The sequence below is a fragment of the Nipponia nippon genome, unplaced genomic scaffold, assembly GCF_047370975.1.
Source record: "Nipponia nippon isolate SJK-2023a ecotype South Korea unplaced genomic scaffold, ASM4737097v1 scaffold_19, whole genome shotgun sequence".
NCBI lineage: Eukaryota > Metazoa > Chordata > Aves > Pelecaniformes > Threskiornithidae > Nipponia > Nipponia nippon.
In genome coordinates this window covers 8,844,789-8,865,840 of record NW_028262335.1, presented here as the reverse complement: position 1 = coordinate 8,865,840, position 21,052 = coordinate 8,844,789, and the positions used below count along the sequence as shown (strand labels likewise).

General features: G+C 53.7%; 1 long non-coding RNA gene across 2 annotated transcripts; it reads left to right on the top strand.

Annotated features, from left to right (window-relative positions):
- Nucleotides 1-8,881: 8,881 nt before the first annotated feature.
- LOC148056040 (uncharacterized) lies at nt 8,882-14,852 on the top strand. 2 transcript variants are annotated; one of them, XR_015704293.1, is made up of 3 exons: nt 8,882-9,019; nt 10,392-10,514; nt 11,054-14,852. It is a non-coding gene; the product is annotated as an uncharacterized LOC148056040 (long non-coding RNA). The 2 variants fall into 2 exon arrangements; XR_015704292.1 differs by having other exon boundaries at nt 11,051-14,852.
- Nucleotides 14,853-21,052: the final 6,200 nt, after the last annotated feature.

Here is a 21,052-nt window from a genome sequence, read left to right as displayed (position 1 = left end):
CCCCGCCCTCCCGGAGGCACCAGCTGCTTCCAGAAGAAAGTGGGCTTTTTACCCTGCTGGTGGCTCCATCCCTGCGTAGCCGGCAAACCCCACTCCTTCACTTTGCCACCGGCGGTCTGGGCTGACGTTCCTCAGCCGGACACCTGAGTTACCGAGCTGCTCGTCAGCAGGCAGCCACCGAATGGCACCGGCCGGCGGAGCAGGCTGGCAGGGTGCTGGGTGCCCCGGGGGGTGGTGGCGGAGGCAGCGGCAGCACCCCACGCTACGCAGCAGCGATGGGTTTGCACGGCAAAGGGGCACAGGGTGCCTTCTGCCCAGGGCTCCTCTGCAGCGAGCCCGTCCTGCCGCCCGTGGCGGAGAGCAGCAGATGGGCTGGAGTTCATCAAAGCGCTCGCATCTCATGGACCGAGGAGCTCTGAGAGGAGCTCGAGCGCTGCTCGCACCGTCTCTTATACCAGCCCAGCTTCTCAGCTGAAAATAATTTTATGGTTAACTACAGACCATCTGTTATCCTCTACTTTTCTAATGGAGCCCATGTTCTTTATGGTTTATTAATATTTATTTAGCCTGTTTAAAACCTAGGCATGTTGCAGGAGACTTGTGATATATCTACAAGGATTTTATCTCCCAGCTCAGCTGCTGCTGCACCCAGGCACCCTTAGAGAGCCAAACAGGGTGGTTTCAGAGGGATTTTCCCTCTGAGCTGGCAGCTGGCAGATACCCTAAGTGGTGAAGCCCAAGTGCTGCATGGGAGCTTCCCCTGCACCGAGGCCATTCGTCCTACGTGTCCCCAGCATCTTCTCGGGCAGCCTGAAGCGACACCTGTGACGACGGGGATCATGGCCAGCAAGGAATTCCTCGCCAGGCCTCCGGACCGTGCGGACATCCCGCTGCGACCGCTGCTTTGCGACTTCTTTGAAGAGAATGGCTGGAGGGAGGTGTTTGGTCCTTGTCTCTGGCACACCGAAGGCTTCATCACCTCCCAGCAGATCCTCCCGCCTCCGTACCAGGCAAGGGCTGTCCCTTAAGTTGCCTCCTATGAATTCCTTACGGTCCCTCATCAGGGGTGTAGCTATTGAAAGCCTGCGTGGCTATAAACCATGAAGGCATCAGCTCTGCACTGGCAGAGAGAGAAAGGCAAGTCGAACTGCCTGATAATCCCGAGAAGGATTCAGGAGGCTTCCTGCAGCACCGTGCAGGCAGAAGCTTTGCGGTGCAATGCCGGCAGGATAAATCACCCTGGTGCAGCTCCATTCTGAGCAGAGCTCTGCTGTCCACTGCCTATTCCCTTCCATTTCTAGGCATCTGCTCTGAATAAAATCCCCCGGGGCCGGCAGTGCACTTGTGCCGGGGCACGGAAGGAGCAGCACCCGGCAGGGCTGCCGGCAGCCCGGGCAGGGCAGCGAGATGCTGACCCGCCGTAGAGCGAGCCCTTCCACCCCGCAGCACAGCGGCTGCTCCGGGAAGAGCATTTTATTGCACTGAGAAAGCCAGGGATGGGAAAGGAGGTGAGAGAAAGGAGATTTACCACGAGCCTTGATAAGCACTAACACGCCGCAAGTCTTATGGCTCTTGATAAATGGCGAAGACGCCGGGCGGTAACAAGCTGAGCGGCCTCTCAGGAGGCCAAAGAAAATAAAGTTTAGCATCAATTTGTAATTCTTGTTCTGCATTATTTAATAAGTGGTTTGAAACCTGCCTTGCATCGAGAGGGTTTTTTAAATCGTTCCTGCACTGGAAGAAGAAAAAAGTTTTGGGGTTTTTTTGCAATTACAGAAACATCCCCCTCAGCTGTGCATGCTTCAGATGCTGGCCTGTTGGTTTGTTTGGGTTTTTTAAGGAGCCCTCAACAAAGCCTTTCAACACAATTAATGAGATTGAGCAAGGATGGAACAAGAGGAAACTAATCTGCACGGGGGGACCTCACGCGCCTGTGCCCTTGGCTTACACACCCTGGCCAGCCTTGATACAGCAAAAAAACCAAGTCCCCTGTCTTTCCTGGTGACCAGCTAATATGAGCAGCCCTTTTCTGGGCAAACACAGGCCTTTCTCTGTGCTTCCCCACCCTCCTCCCAGCCGGGAGGGTCCGCCGCGGCGGAGATGCAGCCGCCGACCCGCCCCACCCCGCTGAAAAGGGCTGAGCAAAGCACAGAGCCCGAGCCCGGGATGGCCGGGACTAATTACGCATCCTCATTAGTATTCTTCTGCCAAGCTGTTACAATGTAACCAAAAAACAGTCTCCCAGTCGATCTCATAATGTCACGTCGGGGTGTTTCAACCGTCATTTTTCCTGGCTGGCGGCTCTTTCTGGGGAGGAGCATCAGGCTCTTTGCTGGGCTCGCTGGGGCGCTGCTGTCACCAACCAGACAGCACCTCCACAAAGCACGGCGCCTGGTTTTCCACTGCTTTTATCTCCCTGGGTCTCCGACTCTTTCTGAGACCCCCCAAAGGCTGCAGCTCATCAGTACCAAAACTCCACATGGAGAGTGCAGTGGTTGGCAGTGCTGCCGAATTGACACCAGAGCGGGTTTTTTGGCAAAGTGGCATCTTCCCGCTGGGGTCAGGCCGGAGGTGGCGAGAGAAATCACCTGCAGCATCGCCGTTGACCCCCAGAAAGGCGTGGGAGCCCGTACCTTCCCTTCGCCAGATGGGACACGGGCTCCTCTCCAGCTCCTGTGTGTGGAGGGTTTGGTTTTTCAAAGATTTCCGAGTATTTCCCAGTTGGAGTAAAACACACCTTTTACATTTCATGGAGGCATCAAGCTGTTCATGCTTTTCTATCCCTTTTTTAAGGGAAGCTTTATTAGGCCACTCAATGGATTTTCCAGTTAAAATAATTGGTGTTTTACACTGTAGGCATCAATAAAAATGTAAATACAAACAGGAAAGGCAGCGGCAGCAATGGATTTTCTGGCTTTTGCTCCCAGGGCTGAACCGGCAGGTCTCTCGATGGAGCCTCATTACCAAAGCCCCTCCACGGCTCTCGTGCTGAAGCGTGGTTTCATAGAATGGTTTGGGTTGGAAGGGACCTTGGAGATCATCTGGTTCCAACCCCCCTGCCATGGGCTGGGACACCTTCCACTACAGCAGGGTGTTCAAAGCCCCATCCAGCCTGGCCTTGAACACTTCCAGGATGGGGCATCCATGACTTCTCTGGGCAACCTGTGCCAGTGCCTCACGACCCTCATAGTGAAGAATTTCTTCCTTGTATCTAATCTAAATCTGCCCTCTTTCAGTTTAAAGCCATTACCCCCTGTCCTATCACTACAGGCCCTTGTAAAAAGTCCCTCTCCAGCTTTCTTGTAGGCCCCCTCCAGGCACTGGAAAGCTGCTCTAAGGTCTCCTCAGAGCCTTCTCTGCTCCAGGCTGAACCACCCCAACTCTCCCAGCCTGTCCTCATAGGAGAGGGGCTCCAGCCCCCTGATCATCTTTGTGGCCTCCTCTGGACTCGCTCCAACAGGTCCGTGTCCTTCTTCTGTTGGGGGACCCAGCACTGGACGCAGTGCTCCAGGTGGGGTCTCACAAGAGCAGAGTAGAGGGGGAGAATCCCCTCCCTCGCCCTGCTGGCCACGCTGCTTTGGATGCAGCCCAGGAGACAGCTGGTTTTCTGGGCTGCTCATTGCCAGCTCATGTCCAGCTTCTCATCAGCCAACACCCCCAAGTCCTTCTCCTCAGGGCTGCTCTCAATCCATTCTCCCCCCAGCCTGTATTTGTGCTTGGGATTGCCCCGACCCATGTGCAGGACCTTGCACTTGGCCTTGTTGAACTTCATGAGGTTCGCACAGGCCCACCTCTCCAGCCTGTCAAGGTCCCTCTGGATGGCATCCCCCCCCTCCAGCGTGTCGACCGCACCAACAGCTTGGTGTCATCGGCAAACTTGCTGAGGGTGCACTTGATCTTGACACTGTCCATGTCACCAACAAAGATGTTAAACAGCACCGGTGCCAGTACCAATCCCTGAGGATCACCACTTCTCACTGGTTTCCACTTGGACATCGAGCCATTGACTGCAAGCCTGGTTATTGCTGGGGAGCTGCAAGGGGGTGACAGCACCTGGCACGGCCACGCTTTGCTCCGCCGGCAGCCGGCACGGGGACGGGCTCAGGTCCCCCCACGCTCCTCGGCACCACTCACAACCTGCCCGATGCATGGCCCTGCCAGCTCCACTTGTTGGGAAATTAATGGGATGATTCACATGAGCGAGACGAGTAGCTTGCTGCTTCCAAATATCCATAATGATCATGGCCCTAGAATGGAATAAATTGCCTGCTTTGGTGAAAATATTTATAAAATGCTGGGTTTGAATTTCTGCACAATAATATTTATCCTCATCGATGGCAGCGTTACCGATGGGCGAAGACAGTGAAGCAGAACAGGACCCCTTCCAACACAACTGCATGGACATCCCCGGCCTGGTTCCGTTTGCATCGGCGCAAGCCAAGCTGATCCCCGGCGCAGGAGCTGCTCTGACGTGAGGGGACTGGGGTGGGCACACTGACCAGCTCTCGGGTTGAAAGCGAATGGCAGGCGCTGGCTGCCCTCCCTCGGGCCGAGGAGCTCTTCATCCCTAGGAAGGAGCCGGTTAATATGCTCCTGAGAGCAGCTTATGAAAGCATAATTCCAGGTTCAAATGCCACGCCAATACACGGCACTCACCCATATTGATGCATCTCTCCCTACCTGGCCAAGTAAACTAATACCGGGGTCTCTCTGGCAGCGGTGGAGGGAGGCACTATATGGTATCCTATACTTCCTCCTCCATTTAGATGGATTAATTGACCTTTAAAAATGTACCCAGAAAATAAATGACCTAATAAAATGAATTATCCTCTTCCACACAGTGCTCGAAATCCACTGTAACTTGAGAGGAGACTAATGAAACATTGAAAGCATTGAAGAAATGACTAATGAAAGAAATAAACCTAATAAAGAATAATTGATTAGTCATTTGGAAGCAATGCAAAGCGTGGGGCAAAAGGCTCAGCCTGGCCACGGGCCTAGGGAGGGTCTGGCTGGCCAGGAGACCCCGAGCCAGCTCACCGACCCCGAGCCAGCTCACCGACCCCTCGGGCACCAGCGGCCACCCCGGCAGCACAGCCCTTGGCAGGGGAGGGAGACTCCGCTCCTCAAGCGATCTCAGCAGTTCAGGGCTTGGGTCAGCTCCAGCTCAGAGCAAAGCTGAAGCGGCTCAGAGCCTTTGCAGGGAAGGTCTCTGCCCTGCCCAGCCTTGGGAACGCACTCCTCCGTTCCCTGCAGCCTTCCCACCAAAAGGTGTTTATCCCACAGGAGCGGTAATGGGACTAATAAGGTCTCTCCCTTAATGCAATCTCCCTGCCGGCCAACCCGGCTGAGCTGGGGAAGAGGAGCATCTCTGCCGTCCTGCCTGCACCTGCACGGACACATGAGATGCTCCTGCACCCCCCTGCTCCCAAACTGCTGCAGCCCAAATGGCTGCACCCGAGCTGCTGCACCCCAAACCGCTGCACCCACCCCGCTGCAGGCTCGCGGGGAGCTGGGGCCGGCGCCAGCCCAGCAGCGGCAGCTCCTGCCTGCGCACTCGGGCCAGGCAGGGATGCCAGGGCAGGAGCGTCTCCAAGAGCTCACGACCACGTGCGCGAGGACTCTTCCCGAATGCCGAAGCAAAAGCCAGTGCACGCTCCCTTACGACTGCTTTCCGCCAGGCTTTCCACCGGTGCTCAAGCACCCACGTGCCTGCTGAAAGGCAACTTCCAGCTTGAATGACCACAAAAGTCACATTTTGAATTCCTACTGGGGTGCAGTAATGCCAGCCCCTGCCACGTTAGTGCCCTGCTATCCGTTCAGCAAAGCCTAAGTAGTTGGCTTGTAGAGAGAGTGAGCAAGACTAAAAACCACCTGAACTTGCTGGTTTTCCCCCACTGCTGCCCCTCCGGCGGCTGGGTGCGAGGCGTGGGAGCCGCTGCCGGGGCCCGCGTGGGACCTGCGTGCCACCAGATTATCCTTCCTTGGACAAAATGAAGGGTTAAGGCAAAGCTTAACAGGACATCTGGAATTGCTGCCTCTTCTTTAACTGTAGTTTACAAGAATTTGATACATTGGACACGGAAGAGGAAACCTCGCCATGCTACAATCATCTCCTCAGGCTGGAGAAATTTGGCACTTCATTTTTGGCAACCACAGAGCCCTTATCTCTCTGAATAAAAATGATTCCTTAATTTTTACGAGCTCCTTGGTAAGACTGGTGGAGCAGAATGATTGCAGTATATCCTTCCCTCTCCTCCCAGTTTGGTGCAAGGGGATATTGTTCCCTGGGTGAGAAATAAAGGTGGAAGTGTCTGCACCGAATTTACAGCTCGCAATAAGCAGGGTTTTATCAACAGCCCTCCGACAAATTATTTTTATTGTCAGCCTCTTACTGCCTGGAGCTGCGGCCGTGAAAAAGCAATTCAGTGAAACTGTAACTGTGTCACCTATCGACGGGACCCGGTGATGCCCTGGCGCAGCCGGAGAGGCCAGAGCTCCCCGCGCGCCACATCTGGGCAGCTCCACCTCTGTCACCGCACGGCACCGCGTTTTCCCTGCAAAGGGCGTCCGGTGGGCGCGCGAGGGAGGAGCTGGGGAGGGCTGCAGACCCCCGGGTCCAGCCACGGCACCCCCGGCAGCGCCCGGCCCCGCCGGCAGCAGCGCGGCAGGCGCCCGGGGAGGGCTCCTGGCAGAGGCACCCTCTGCAGAACTCCCGTGGGCAGAGCGTTCGGCTGTATTGGCATGCGCTGCTAAAATGGATGGATGCACATTTACATATTTATTAAACAGTTATTAGAATTTCTGCAAAAGAAAGTCATGCCGAAGCACTCATTAATAATCCCGCGTAGACTGCTGGATCTCAGGTCAGTGATGCAATTGTTTAAACAAGCCGACATGTTTTACAATACAAATAGGATGTACTCCTGCGATGATTTCATCCATAATTCTATATTAAAAAGTGTCATATGAAGCTTGCACTCGTTACTCAAACTCCGTTTCTTCCATTTGTTTATTTGTTCTTTCAGCACAAAACAATTCAACCTCTGCAGTTATTTTAAGCAAATTAGGTTTTTCTCAGAGTTTCATTTCCATTTTAAAATATGTCCTTGCAGGAGCTGCTGGAGGTGCGGACATTTTCAGCAAATCAATACATTCTGGTGGAACTATTTTTTTAATGGCTTTATTAGCATTGGCAGCGATAGATGGGGCTCCGGTGACGTGACCTGACGGAGTGCGAGTGCAGGCTGCCGGTCCCCTTCCTCCGCAGCTACGCCAAAGTGGGGCAGAAGTGGGGGCACAGGAGCGGCCGAGCCAGGGGAGCGGGGACGGGAGCCCTTGCCGCAGCACTGCTCCAGCCTGGGCGCTGATCATCTCCTCAGCCTGATTTTCTCCTCTTCCTAATCACAACGACCGCAAGATTAGCTAGAGGTGAAGAGCATATTAAAACTTTAATAAAGCCATCCAGACTGACACCACCTCTGGGCTGTGATCTCGCCTGCGCGCTACCTTTGACTGTCATTTATATTTTTATAAAAAATTTGAGATCTGTAGTGGACTGGGAGGAAAAAAATCAGGCTCTAGTGTAGTTATTGGCAGTCCCAGAGCCTAGGTGCAGCGACACGAGTGAACCTGGCGCCGGTGGCGGGGATGGGGATGCCGCGGGGTCCGTCTGGGGATGCTGCCTGCAGAGCGAGCCTCACCCGGGAGCTCCACGGCGAGGCTGAGCAGAGAAAAGGCCTCACGGTCTGTCCAAAAGTGTCCACAAATCCCTGTAAATCAGTACTTTCCATGAATCAGGGCTTCTGCCGGGAAGATCCACGGTCTGTCTGCACAAAACTCCCAAGCAGCGGCTAAGGAAGGCGGCAGGAGGCAACTCCAGCTGTCGGATTCTTTCCCGTAACTCCCGCCCTCACCTATTTTCCTCCCACCCGCTCGGCTGCGCTGGCACATGAGGTACCTGGTTAATAAAAGCTAAGTGGGAGCTAACGTTCCTTCCGCGGAGCCCCGCCATTGACATCCTTCGACATCCTTCTCCCCGGCGTCTGCAGGGCGACTCCTCCGACAGCTACTGTGTCTCTCCGGGGGCTCGCGAGAGGCATCGCTGGGCCACCACTGCGCACGGGCTTCGTTTGATACAATCCACGCACTTACCGAGGAATGAAAAGACACTTTATACTTGTTTATAGCAGGAAGCAGCACCAACAAAGACTTATTTCAGCCCCTCACGCCTACTCTTTATATCCACTCGAGCCATTGAGGAGTTTGCATTTCACTCCTCCTCACTCCAGCCATCCACACCACCAGGCTTTGCGTCAAGAGGGAGGAAGGTACAGGGCTGCTCGAGCCGCTCTTCCAAGAAATGGCTCAGGCAGGGGAGCAGCATCTGCAGGGTAAATGGCAGCAGGGAACACCGCGGCTCGGGCAACACCGGGGGGATTCGTTCACAGACAGAAACCTGGAACAACTTCCAAACTTTCAAGTGCAAATCTAAATGACAAATAACTTTTTTTAAAGGATCGCCATCTCTCAATTCATCGTTTGAGTTAATCTCTCGGAGAACGCAGCTCCCTGAGCGCTCTGACAGGTACCTCGGCACGCTGATTCATTTAGAGGTGCACAAGTAATTCCTGTCTTGTGTTTTTTCTTTCTGACAGAGACTAGCAGATTCAGAAGCCTGCACACAAGGAAAGCTGCAATTAATGCTAATGCTACACGGCTCCTCGTTACACAAGTGTGCTAGCCAGGACCAAGGCCACCTGCGAGGCACAGCTGAAATGCTTTCAGTACGGGCTAGGAGCAGGTTCGGTAGGGAACTCCGTTAATGAAGCAGGAGATTAAAGTCCCCTGCGCTGGGGGCTCCCTGCTGTTGTTTGCCAGTGCAGTAACTGCCTGAAGCTGTTATTGGATGTGAAGGTCCTCGCACCCCGTTTGCACCCCAGGAACTGACTCCCGTCCTTCCTCTGGCTCAGCGCTTGTGCAGAACAGCCCAAGAAGCACCGGAGCGCTTCTCTGGCAGGTTAGGGACGCGCTGGCGGGATTCGGGAAGCAGCAGCTCTGATTACTTGAGATGCTGAACCGTATGCTCAAATACCCTTTGCTAATTAATCTCCATATCCCCGTTTGTGCAGCCCTGCAATGTTCTGGGCCTGTGATTAATCGCGGTGCTGAGCTTCAGATTGCAATGAGTGCAAATTGAACAATAGTTCAAAACCTACACCGAGGTCATTGACTCGAGGTACTGAAGAAATGTCTGCCTGGCGCAATAAATCCTAATTTGGGTTTATTACTGCTTTATTAGGAGGGGGACCCACTGGCTCGGGTGGGATGGCTTTGCTGCTGCCCTTTTTGCCTTCTCTGGGGTATCCTGGGGACAGGAGCATCCCCGAGCCCTTGGGAGGGAGCACTGAGTGATGCTGCCATGTTGCACAGGCGCAGCCTTCATCGCATGGCTTTAAGTGGAGACTCCTCAGATTTTGCACAGAAACTTGTCTTAAAATAGCAGCTTGACAAGTGCACTTGGTGCTAATAAAGCGAAAAACGTTACCATTAAGATAGTGAAACTGTTAAGACAGCTTTGAATATCGTGCTGTTCTGCAAATTCTCCACAATATTCTTATATATATTTGTTCTTAACCTTAAGAATATCATTGCAGGGTTAATAATTCAATTTTGCAATTGGGAGAGAAAGCAAACAGAGGAAGCTGTCCTGCTGTTTGCCTTGGGAAGGGAAGGGCCCTTGCAGAGCCTGGAGATGAGGCCGGCTTTGCCCTGAGAGTGTATCCATCTCCTTAACCCAGAAATGGAGATCTTAAATCGCTGTATCACACAAACCTCAGTGACTGCACCCTTTTCGGGGCACACAGCTCTCCTCAAGGACCACGGTGCATCGCCCTGGCCATCAGCCCCTTGCAGCGGCTCTTCTCTTTCAGTGCTGCTGTGCGTAGGACTCGAACAGCAGCTCTTCTCTGGTTACGTTTTTTGGGGTCCCAGGTGAAATAGCTATTAATTGAGAAAAGTCACCTAGGAACACACAGTCTTTTCGTGGGTCCTGAGTTACAGACCTACAACCGATCCTCAGCACACAGCAAGATCTTCTTAGGAGAAACAAATGTGCTTTCTATCACCGAGTGATGGATGCTTTAAGTTGTATGGACAATGACAAACTCTAACTATAAATGAAACGAGATTGTCCTCTAGGTAGAGATAGGTAGGAAACTCCTGTCTGTCATGATGGAAACAACGTTTTGATGCAAATTTCCCAGTTCGGTTGGTAATCCATCATTGGCCAGTATATCAAAACAGGTATAAATGCCGTTCCGTTCCCGGGATATGATCGTTACCTCCAGCTCTCAGAAGTGGGCCTATGCATTTTCCAAATTGTTTTTCAGCTTTGAGAAACCTAATGTAGCCTGAATAACCGAAATGAAGGACTGCAAACTGACTGCTGTCTCCGTGCAGGATCCAAATCCCCGAGCAACAGCATCAGGACGGCTGGGGAATAATAGCACAGAGTAAGTGTTATAAATTACGCAAGATCTCCTGCCTCTTTCTTTCCCCTTTTTTACCAAAATGTGGATTTATGAACACAGACTATGAATTATTAGCCCAAAAAGGCATGTTAGGTATTTTATAGCATATTTCATGTAGTTTCTCATCTAAAAAAAGGCAGACAGTCAGCAGAGTATAAGAACAAACTGTTCTTCACTAATAAAGTGTCGCCGAAGATAATCGGCAATTTCTTTCTCCTGTAGAGCATCTACATGGATTTGCTATTTACAGTCCTCCGCCTTGTCCCGAGCCGGGGCCCCGCGCTCCCCCAGCGCCAGCCGCCCCTCCAGCCCCTCTGGGCTGCGCTGCTGCGGGGCTCTTCCTCCCTCCCCAGCTCCTCCAAGGTGACAAAAATCTCTAAGTCCTACAACAGAGCCTAAAGCCCACGTTTCTGCCTGACATTATGATATAGCTAGAAACAGCTCAAAATCCACCCTTGCAAAGTCCACAGGAGTAAGAGGATTAGGAGCGATGCGAAATTAAATGCCAATTTCTCCAGCAGATGAGCGGAGGGAACTCTGCTGGTGCCCCTCCTGGCCGAGGGCTCGATGCTGAGAGATGCTGGCTGCTGAAAATGCCCTTCCTCGGATGAGAAGCCTGAGCCGATGCCCTGAATCGTCCCCCTCCCTCCTGCTCTTTGGCCCACCCCTTGGCCCTTCGCCGAGCCTGGCCGGCTCTCACATCTTCCTCTGAGAGACGGCCCCAGCTCTTGGCTTTGGTTGCCAGTCCAAGCTGTTCCTCCAGTACGGAGCGACAATGTTTGCCTAAAATCATGAGGCTGAGGAATAAAATATAAACTGAATGTATCCATCTGCTGTAAAATATAGTTAACTCCTTGACCTGGCGAAGAGTTATGGCCAGTTTGGGAACTCTCGGGGAGAGGAGAAACGTTGAGCAGATCAGTTGAGGCAAACGGTAATGAAGATTTATGGGGTCTGCCAGTGGCAAGAGTTTATTTAGGTTCCTACAAAGTGCTCCTGAGAGAGGGGCATGGACGTGTAACTGGATGGGATGGCAGAGAGGCGACTGGTCGCATCCCTCAGCCGAGCCTGGGCATGGGAGCTGAACTGGCCACAACGAGAAATTAATGACGGCACGAGACTCCCTTTTCCACTGGAAAGCCGCTCACTTTGGGACTCCTTGGAAAATCCTGCTGTACCGCAGAGCACTTTCTGCCCCGTGTTTGGAGCCCGTATACCGCACAGCCACGAACCGCGCCGTCCGCCGCTGCTGGCGCCGGCGTTCCTTCCCGCTCCTTCGAGTAACGGCAGCTGGTGCAGCTGGAACCTGCCTCCCCGTGTGCAGCAGCTTCAGAAAAGTGTGCAATTAAACGAGTGGCTGGAAATGAAGTAGGAGAAGAGTCTGCTCTGCTGTGGATATAGGAAAGGAAACAAATGTTTTCATATAAAGGAAGTTTACACTGCATATAAATCTGAATGCCAGAAGCTTAATATATTGTGGACAGAAGCTGTTCCATCATTCTGGGGCTATTAAATTTTTTAATCAAACGCTTTAGCTATTAAACTGCCTGGGGTTGGCAAAAGCTTGCTGTTACTATAGGTTAAAATCCATCACAGTCCAAACAAATACAAAATTAATTTCAGGTGCCAAAGGAACAGAGGAGTCAATATAACAGTAATATTTCCTGGGGGCTGGCTGCACGGCTGCCCTTTCCACCCACCTAATGGGAGACGACCCCCTGCTTTTGGGAGGTTTGGTTGCCTGCCCAAAGCTACCCAGGGAGCCCGTGGCAAACCTCCGCAAGGGCCTGGGCTCTCCCACCCTGCCCCAGCCCCTCCCACTGTCCCAGCATTGGGCCCCATCTTGGCAGGCAGGGACCACCAAACGCCAGCGGGTGCACCGGAGGGGTGATGTTGGCCATGGCTACCTCCACATCTTAGCCCTAGCGTTACAGCTGCGAGGTTGCACAGGAGGAAAGGAGCTGTCACAGCTCCAGGGAAGAGCTGCTGCTGGTGCCTGCTGTCACCCGCGAGCATCAGCCCTGCCCACGGCAGCTGTGTCGCACAGCTGGATCCCCTGCTAGCCCTAACCAAAATCCGTCTTTGAAAGTCTGGCTTCCCGCACAGCTCCAGCGTCCTGCAGAGTCCCAGCAAGCCCGGTGCTACAGGAAAACCCGCGCCGAGCCCATCCATCACGGCAGCTCTGTCTCCAGCCAGAGGTCCTCCGGAGGCACGCTCGTACATCACTGCTGAAGAGCTGCGAGCAGCAGGACTGACAGGCTGTGATGGAAAGAACCAACACAGAGGAAGCAGTGGGAGGAAAATATCTGCAGCCTGGCAGTTTAAAGCTGTTTTTAAGGATACAGAGAAAATTCGTGATGGGTGAGAAATGCAGAAGTTCACTTTGATTAAGTAGCCTGAAATACGGAGGCTCGCTGCACTTCTTTGCTCTGGCAGCTGGGCTGATCGTTATTTCTTATGACATTGCCACTGTTTCCTGAGCTGAAAAGATGCTGGGAACAGATCTCCCACCCTGAGATCTGCCTGCCGAGCCGCTCCGCAGGGTAGCTGAGGCAGAAGCGTGCCCGTCATGTTCAGTCTTCTCTCCCAAAATAACCCGTAACTGATGCTGCAGACAAAGTTTCAGGGAAGGCAGCAGCAGATAATTATGATTTCCCGCCTGCACCTCGGCTTCTTCCCTCACATACTGATACCCTTGCAGGTTCTCCCTCGTGCAGAACTGTAGCTTTGGATTTCCTCTTTATCCCTCTAAACACATAATCCACCCCGAACCCCACTGCTCCCTGGCAGCTCATTCTGACAAGGCAGCACCGCGTGCACCTAACAACACATTCTTTTAAAAACATTTGAATTTATCCCTTCTAATTGTCTTTCCCTGCAATCTAGGGGGAAAAAATAAGTAAAGCTGCCAGCTTCTAAGCCTAAGAAGCTGTATTTTCTTGAGCTCCCTGAATTCAGATGGTGTTTCTTCGAGGGCGGCTGTGCAGGCGTCAGGACGGACGGACACGGGCAGAGCTGAGCTGCCGGGGCATGCTGGCTCTCGCCGCCTGCCATCTCCCACCTCCTGCTGTCCCCCGTGGGCTCAGAGCCGGGCTGGGTGCCCGAGCAGCTCCCAGCACTGCTAGCTACCCGCTGCAGAGCGCCAGTGCCGCGGCCCGGGAGTTCACTGGCGGTGGCTGATGTCGCTTGCTCAAGGCAGCTGCAGGTAAAGCACGAGCCCCACCGAAGTCAGCTGCACGCAGCTCACATCAGATCCTGGACATTTCTTTGTTCGCTGACCCTAAAATTTAAATTGCTCTGTGTCTTTTCACAAGAAAAACCCAAAATGTTTTGTCCTGGATTTCCAAACACTGAAACGAGCCTGGAAAAGATTAAAACTCGTTTTGAGCTCTCCTGGGTGGAGGAATTGCTCTCTTTGCCCTGAATTTTTCTGTGTACGCTCGGCTGTTAAGCTTGTAAGTCGTGATCTTGTCAGCCGTGACGCTTCCCCTGGCAATGTCAGGATGCCCTGTGGGGTGCTCTCACCTCGCCAGCAAAGCCAAAACCAGCCACCAGCCCCTGCAAGCTCCGCGTCCCCCGGGGCGGGTGCCAGCCACCGCAAGCCAGCGCTTGCCCCGGGATTCAGGCAGCACCCAGCGCTGCGGGGGAACCCTCCCTGGCACCCCCCAGTGCCCGCTGACATCCCTGGGCAAGGAGCCTCTCCCAGCCCGAACGCCCCGCTCTGTGCTCCCCGTATACCCGCTGCGTTGTAAACCACCCTGTGCAACAGCAGATGAAAAATGGAAATTCTCTCCAGCCTGCACACCCTGCTTCGTTCAGCCTTTTGCTATTTAGCATGTGCGGCGTAGGAAATGTGTTGCATCAGAAATACGCGGGGCTTTAGAAACGTTTTGCCTTTCAACAGGGGAGAATTGTGCCTTAATTGTGTCCTGAAAAAGCCCAAGGCTCTTAGCACTGAAAAAAACCCAGCATCTATTAATAATTCCCCAGTGTCCCTTTTTACTGATGGTGTCTTGAAGGGTTTGGAGAAGAACAATTCAAGGAAGAAGAAAACCAAGGGGGTTGTCAGAAAATGAAGAAAATGAGAAGTGATTTGTAAAAATGCCAGGCAGGTGTGGAAGGGGCGGGCAAGCGCGTGACCCGCGGGGAGCCGGGGGTTCGCCGGCCCCGGGGCCGCAGCAGTGAGGATCAGACGCGCGGCGGGATAACCGGGAAGGGCGGCAGCCTGGGCGCCTTGGGGCGGCTCGCCCTTTCTGTTGGCCACCTCTCTTCTTGCCCTTTCCCTGCCATAACCACTCGGGGCTGGATTCAGCCACAGCTATTTCTGCTCCTGCCGAGACCCCGGGTAAAGCCGGCGTGGGAGGCTGTCCGTGGATGTCTCCCTGCTAGCGGGATGGGAAATTTGGAGAACGAAACAGCAACAGAAGAGCTGCCTGCTGTTCTCTTGCAGCAGCTACGAGCCCGGCAGAGCCTTCCTGCACCACCCCGGACCTGGGGCACACCGGGAGCACCGGAGCCGGGCGGCTGCTGAATCGGAGACCATCAGGACTGGTGCGACACAGCACCTTCACGTCCGAATCTCACCCACTGCCCCTTTTGCACTGCAGGTGCTGACATCTTCACTGCTTTCATTACATTTTGTACAATTAAGCTTAAAAAATATATAATGTTATCAAATTAGAATAATAGCCAAGAAAAGACCGAGGCACTTAACTGGGAAATGGAAGCATGTGCATTACAGCAGCACGGAGAGGAGACAAGCCCTCCAGAAAATTGAGTTTAGTTTCAATCACTGTAATGACACGTTGTCCGACCATGCAATGAGAGCGCGAGGCGGAGGAGTGGAGTATTCAGCAAACAGAGACCATCTTTGAAAAATGGCACTCCGTTATTGGCAGGATGACGGCTTATGTGCAGGATGTAATGTGCAATATGGGTATTGGAGCTGAGGCGCTCTGACTACGAGCAGCTTTTCCCATCCTTCCTCTGGCACACACAGACCTCACCAGTTCTCCGCACCTCCCGAAAGAAAGGTCGTTTAGGCATCAATGTTTTATTGTTTATGAGCATCCCGGTCAGCACGAACCACCTCCAGAAGCGGGCAATCTCGTGCAGGACATGTCTCAGGAGCCCCTGTGCACAGCGGAGCCTGTGGCCGCATGCTCTTCCCTGGCGGTGGAGTAGCCAGCAGGCTTCAGGTTCACGCGTCTCCTTTGGATGTCAGCAGCCACAGCAACAGAAGCAGCAATGCCCTCAGCTCTGGGCTTTGTATTTTTCTCTGGGGTAGTAAAAACCTTGAAGGCTCAAAACAACTTGAGCTGGTTTCACCACTGTGAAGCCCATTGCTCCCAAGAGCTGTCTGAGCAGCCAATGAGCCAACGTAATGCCACGTCTGCTCGCCACCCGCCCACCCAGCCGCTCACTCGCCGTAACCTGGCGGGCTGAAACCAGCCACATCCCTGCTTCCACCCATCCCAGGGGCGTGACGCCCTGGCACAGAGATCACGCTGCCGAGGGCGAGGTGACGCGTTCTGCCGTGCCGCGTAGCGAGGACCCGCACTGCCTCGTGCCCGTAATTCATGGCTTAGAAAAACAGGGGCTGCTTAATTAGTGTGTGCAAGGAAAGCGATGTGATTTCTGCTTATTGGAGATCTCTGGCTGGAGCTAAAATGATATACATGGCTTTAGGGACAGTGGGAATATTTTTTCTTTTAAATAACAGCACCTACATTTTTAATTTAGGTAGCACAATAACCATAAACCCTACAAAGCAATTCTTCATTTTAATAATTCATCTCCTCAAGTTTTACTGTGATTGATCAAAGATATTAAATTTAATAAGAGAATTTATCAAGGTTATCTGATGTCAAAATGAAGGAGAGTCTGGCTTTTTTCACTAGCTGGGGGATGCTGTGTGTTTGTGCGTGTCCACATTGTATATCTGGCTCCCAAATACACACAGTAGCAGTGAAACCGAGGCCACGCTGTCGCAGCCTCGCCGGACGGCGGCACGAGAATCCATCAGGAATGTGCTCCGGCTCCAGCTTCGCGCCCAGCTCCCGGTGGCGGGGGCTGAGCCGCTTCCCCTCCGGCTGCAGACTCCAGCTCCTGACGTTATTTTTGCGGCAAGGCTGAATCCCGGCACGGTGCCATGGGCTGCTGGGCAGCCGGTGCACCTCTTCATAGCAGGGACACCCCGGCATCCCCGAGGATCACTCCCCACTGCCACGGACCCACCGGCGGGAAAGGCGCCTGCAGATCCATACTGGCACATACCCTGGCAACGGGCAGGCGAGAAAGGGCTGGCGGTGGTGGGGACGCTCCCAGAGGCGAGGGCAGCGAGGAGCAGCTGAGGGCAATGAGGAGCGGTCGCAGGTGCTCGCCGAGGGCAGAGCGAGCAGGTCGCCAGCTGCCGGCGAGCCAGAGCTCTCCCCCAGCGCGCGGGGTTTGACGGCAACGAGAGGAGGGAGCAGAAAGCGGCATCTCTAATTGATGTTTCTAAGCACTCGCATTGACACCAGGAATTTAGCATACATCACCTAACACTGGCGGTGATTAAAATCATTTTGACTTCAATGCTGTAGGTGTAACTCAATTACGGAAGGGAAAACCCGCTACTTTAATGCAGTTATCAATCTGAATTAAATTGAGCATTTTTAATAATGTAGCTCATTCCAGGAGGCTTTCCGTGCCAGCTTCAGCATCTCTATCCTTTCCGTACTTTTAAAAATGACCCAAAAGGAAGAAATAAGCAATGAAAGCTCGGTCGGGTTCAGCACGCGCAGCAGCGCGTGTGTCCGCGTGCCTGCGGCTCCGCTCTTGCCGCCAGCCCAGGCAGGAGGGGACGGGCTGGGCGATGCTGCCTTCGGCCGCCCGAGCCCCGGCGCCTGGGCAGAGCAGCTCCCCGCCGCGCTCCCGCCAGGACGCCCACACATCCAGCCCTGGCCGGGAATTCTGCTCGTGAAGAGCCCGGATTGCATTTTGTATTTCTTGTTAATGTTTCATTTTCTCCATGAGCTGAAGGATAAGCTCCGTTTATGAAAGAAGTTGAATATCCATCAAGAAGTTGTTCAGACAGGTCAAGTGGAAACTGATGTATTCAAATAATAACTGTAAGAAAACGTCCATTATCTATAAATTAAAGCCTGTCAGGAGCTGATAACTGCAAGGCATTAAGGACTGCAGGCTGGGGTCCTTGGTTTGCATGCACTCCTGCAGCCCTCGCCCCTTCGTCAGGAGGTCAGGAGCACCCTGGCCGGAGGAGCCTTTTCTTGCAACCGAGCAAAGCAGCAGGGATGCTTCCAGCGTCGCCCAGCCTGGCGCCCAGGGAGCCCTTCAACCCCGGCAGCAGGCGGAGTTTGACGGCCTCTCCTGCCCGGCCTGCAGGCAGGCCTGGCGGGGGTCCCGTTTGCTCAGGAACGTGAGCTTCCCAACCTCCCTGAAGGTCCAGGCACGGGAGGAGTTTTTCCTAAATGCTTTATGCCATTTAAAAAAACAATCCCAGAAGGAACAATAACGATGTGATGAGAGGCAGTGCCACAGGCGGTGAGAGGGGAAACTGCTCCATGTGTGTCGTGAAGAGGAGGACGAACAGCCTTCCTCCGCCTGGGAGGACGAGCTGGGCAAGCCTGAGCTGCCAGCAGGAGAGGGAAACTGCCGGCCTGACAGCCCTTTGGACACAACTCCTCTCGTTTCGCTGCTCAGGAGCAATTCGGCTTTTGAAAGTCATGTCTTGCCCAGCTTCCAGTCCAGAAGAAAAAAAAATAAAGACCCTTAATTTGCATAGCTACAATATTGAATTACCATTATGCTGCTGAATAAATAAAGAATGCTGTTTCTGGAAATTCCCATAGATCAACAATCAACATAAAATGCCTCATTATTGTCGATGTGGTTTATGACAGGGGGCTATTAACGGGAAATGGAATCAATAATGAGACAACGCGCAGGGAATGCGCTGTGCAATGGAAACGCCATCGCAGAAAGGTTTATGAGGCCAGCGAGCGCGGCGCGGCTGCAAGGTGTGCACGCTCTGCATGGCGATGGCAGCCCGGCACCGCAGGCGCAGGCAGGCCTGGGCGGGTGGGTGACGGCTCCTCTCCTCTGGCAAGCGGCACCCTACGCCCTTCAGGCATCAAAAAACCCCGTGCACAGCACTGTGCGTTGCTGGAAAGCGCTAGGCGATAGCAGGCTCCAGGCAAAGCTGCTTTTCCCATTGCAGGAGGGGAAATGTGGGGGCAGGCTCTGGGTGTCCTTCCCTGGGCAGCCTCGGCTGCTCGCCAGGAGAAAGCGGGGGTGCCCAAGGCTTCTGAGATGCGGCCGCCCTTTGCACAGAGGCGGAGGAAGCACCCGTGGGATGGCCAGGCAGCAAAAATCTCCCCCTTGGGCAAAACCGCGTGTTTCCAAGCCGGCTCCGACCTCAGCGCTGCCCCTAGCAAATGCCCAGCACCCAGGATGTTTTCCAAGGAAACAGCTCCGCCGGCCAGAGAGGAGGAATCATTCATTTCAGAGACTAAAGTGCATTTTGCTAATCAGGATTATAAAGAGCAGGGGAAAAAAAAGAAGCCATCAACAACTCTGTCCTCTAAATGCTAAATTTGCCCTTGGATACAATGAACAAATTGATAATTATTGTTCTAATTCTTTTCCCTGAAGGTCTGGCTAGATAATTAAATGTGTAAGCTTTCTAGAGATTGAATACCTCAATTTATAATTTGTTGCTTCCCGAAGCACGTTGTCCTATCGCTTACTGCCTGCTGCAACCACGACTCCATCAGCGCTGCTCACTCACCACGTGCGCCGATCGCTCTTGTTCCTGCCTAAGGGTCTCGGGGAGCCCCTTTGTAATTTGTTCTGTGTTATAACAAGTCAATAAACTTGTCAGGCGGTGATCCGGAGCGTGCAGAGGCAAGGGGGCGAATACAAAACCCAGCAGCACGGCGTGCTGCCGCAGCATCGGGAGAGGAGCTGCAGATGGGGCTGGGACGGGGCGCTGCCAGCACGGGGCCGTTGCAAGAACGCAGCAGAGGGAAGGGTTGCCTTCTCAACCTGGTAACAACAGATAGCGCTCCTGTTCGACTCTTTAAAAATCTCGCCTTGCTGTACAGCAGCTGGTCAGTCATTTCCCAACCCGCCTCGCCTGCGGAGCCCGCATCTCTCAGGTGCTCATTGCATCTCGGGTCGCTGGGGGACAGCATCGCTGTGGCACACAACTCCCTCTCCAGGACTCTTCTTACGCTGACCAAAAGGAAGCACGGCTGAAAATGTGTTTGCTTTTCATGTTAAAACAGAAGCCCCAAAGCGTGAAGCAAAACTTGCTTCAAAAACTGGGAACATAAACGCTGAAATCGCAAGCCACACATGACTGAATTACGGAGAGGACAGCCCTGTAAATCTCCAGGCTTAGACTTTAAAACCTGATCGGGGATATTAAAAGAAAGTAGATTTGAAAGATATGCAGAGTCCAATATTATTTAAAGCCTCATAAGTCAGTAATAACGCTTTAAAATCCACCCTAAATCTTGCCAGGAGCTGGGGAGGGTTGGTTTGGCGCTGGGAGCTGATGAGCTCCATTTTATGTGTTGTGCACAAAGTATGGTAAGAAAGCAGAGAGGGTCCCTAGTAAGCGGGCACACTGCGGCGGGGCAGGGAGAGACCGCCGAGAAACCGCAGGCGGCTCCTGCCTCCGCGTGGGAAGGGCCGCGCCGGCACCCGCTGGGGATGCCGGAAGCGCGCGGGTGGCATCTCCCGGCTCCCCGGCACGCGAAGCCCTCCGCAATCGAAATGCGTTCTGCGACAGCAGCGCTGCAATGCGCTGTAGGATCAGCGTGAATGGTAAGTCAGCGTTTCCCGGCTCCCCGTGCTGGCTGTCCCTTCCTCGCAGCCCTTCCATGGCTGATGCTCGCCGGGGCCATTTAAAGTGAATTAGCCGTGGGTTTAGTTTCTCCTGCCCATTCCTCTCTGTCCCACAGGAAAAGAAGAATGGGCAAAACCAGGGGGAAGCGCCTGCCGGGTGGAGATGCCAAGCCCTTTCGATGTGGGAGCGGAGGACTCGATGCGGGAGCGCTGTGTGCGGGAGGGGGCGGCTGGCCTGGTCCAACGGAGCAGGATTTAGTGCTGTAATTGCACGGGCGGCTCGCACGCAGCCCAGGCAGGAAAGCCCTGGCGATTACGGGTTTGTCGTCAGATTTCTAAAATGGGGAAGCAACACAGTTATTTAGTGCTCATCCTCTGAGCTTTGCCAGTCGAAATAACAGTGGCGTTTCCACCGCAAACCTCACAGCAAACAAGCTGGCGAAGCAAGACATTAATGTGCTGGCTGCAGCGGCAGCAGTGCCCGCCGCCCAGTTTGCCACCAGCGAGAAAGGCTTCTTCAGCCCTGCAAAATAACAGCGTGCCCTGGAACGCATCCTCCCGGCGCGCAGACCCCCTCGGCACCGCCAACAACCTGTGGATTTCCTCGCAGCTGGCGCAGCAGAGGTTACTGGCCTTCAGGCCCTCATAAATACCTGCTGGGTCTC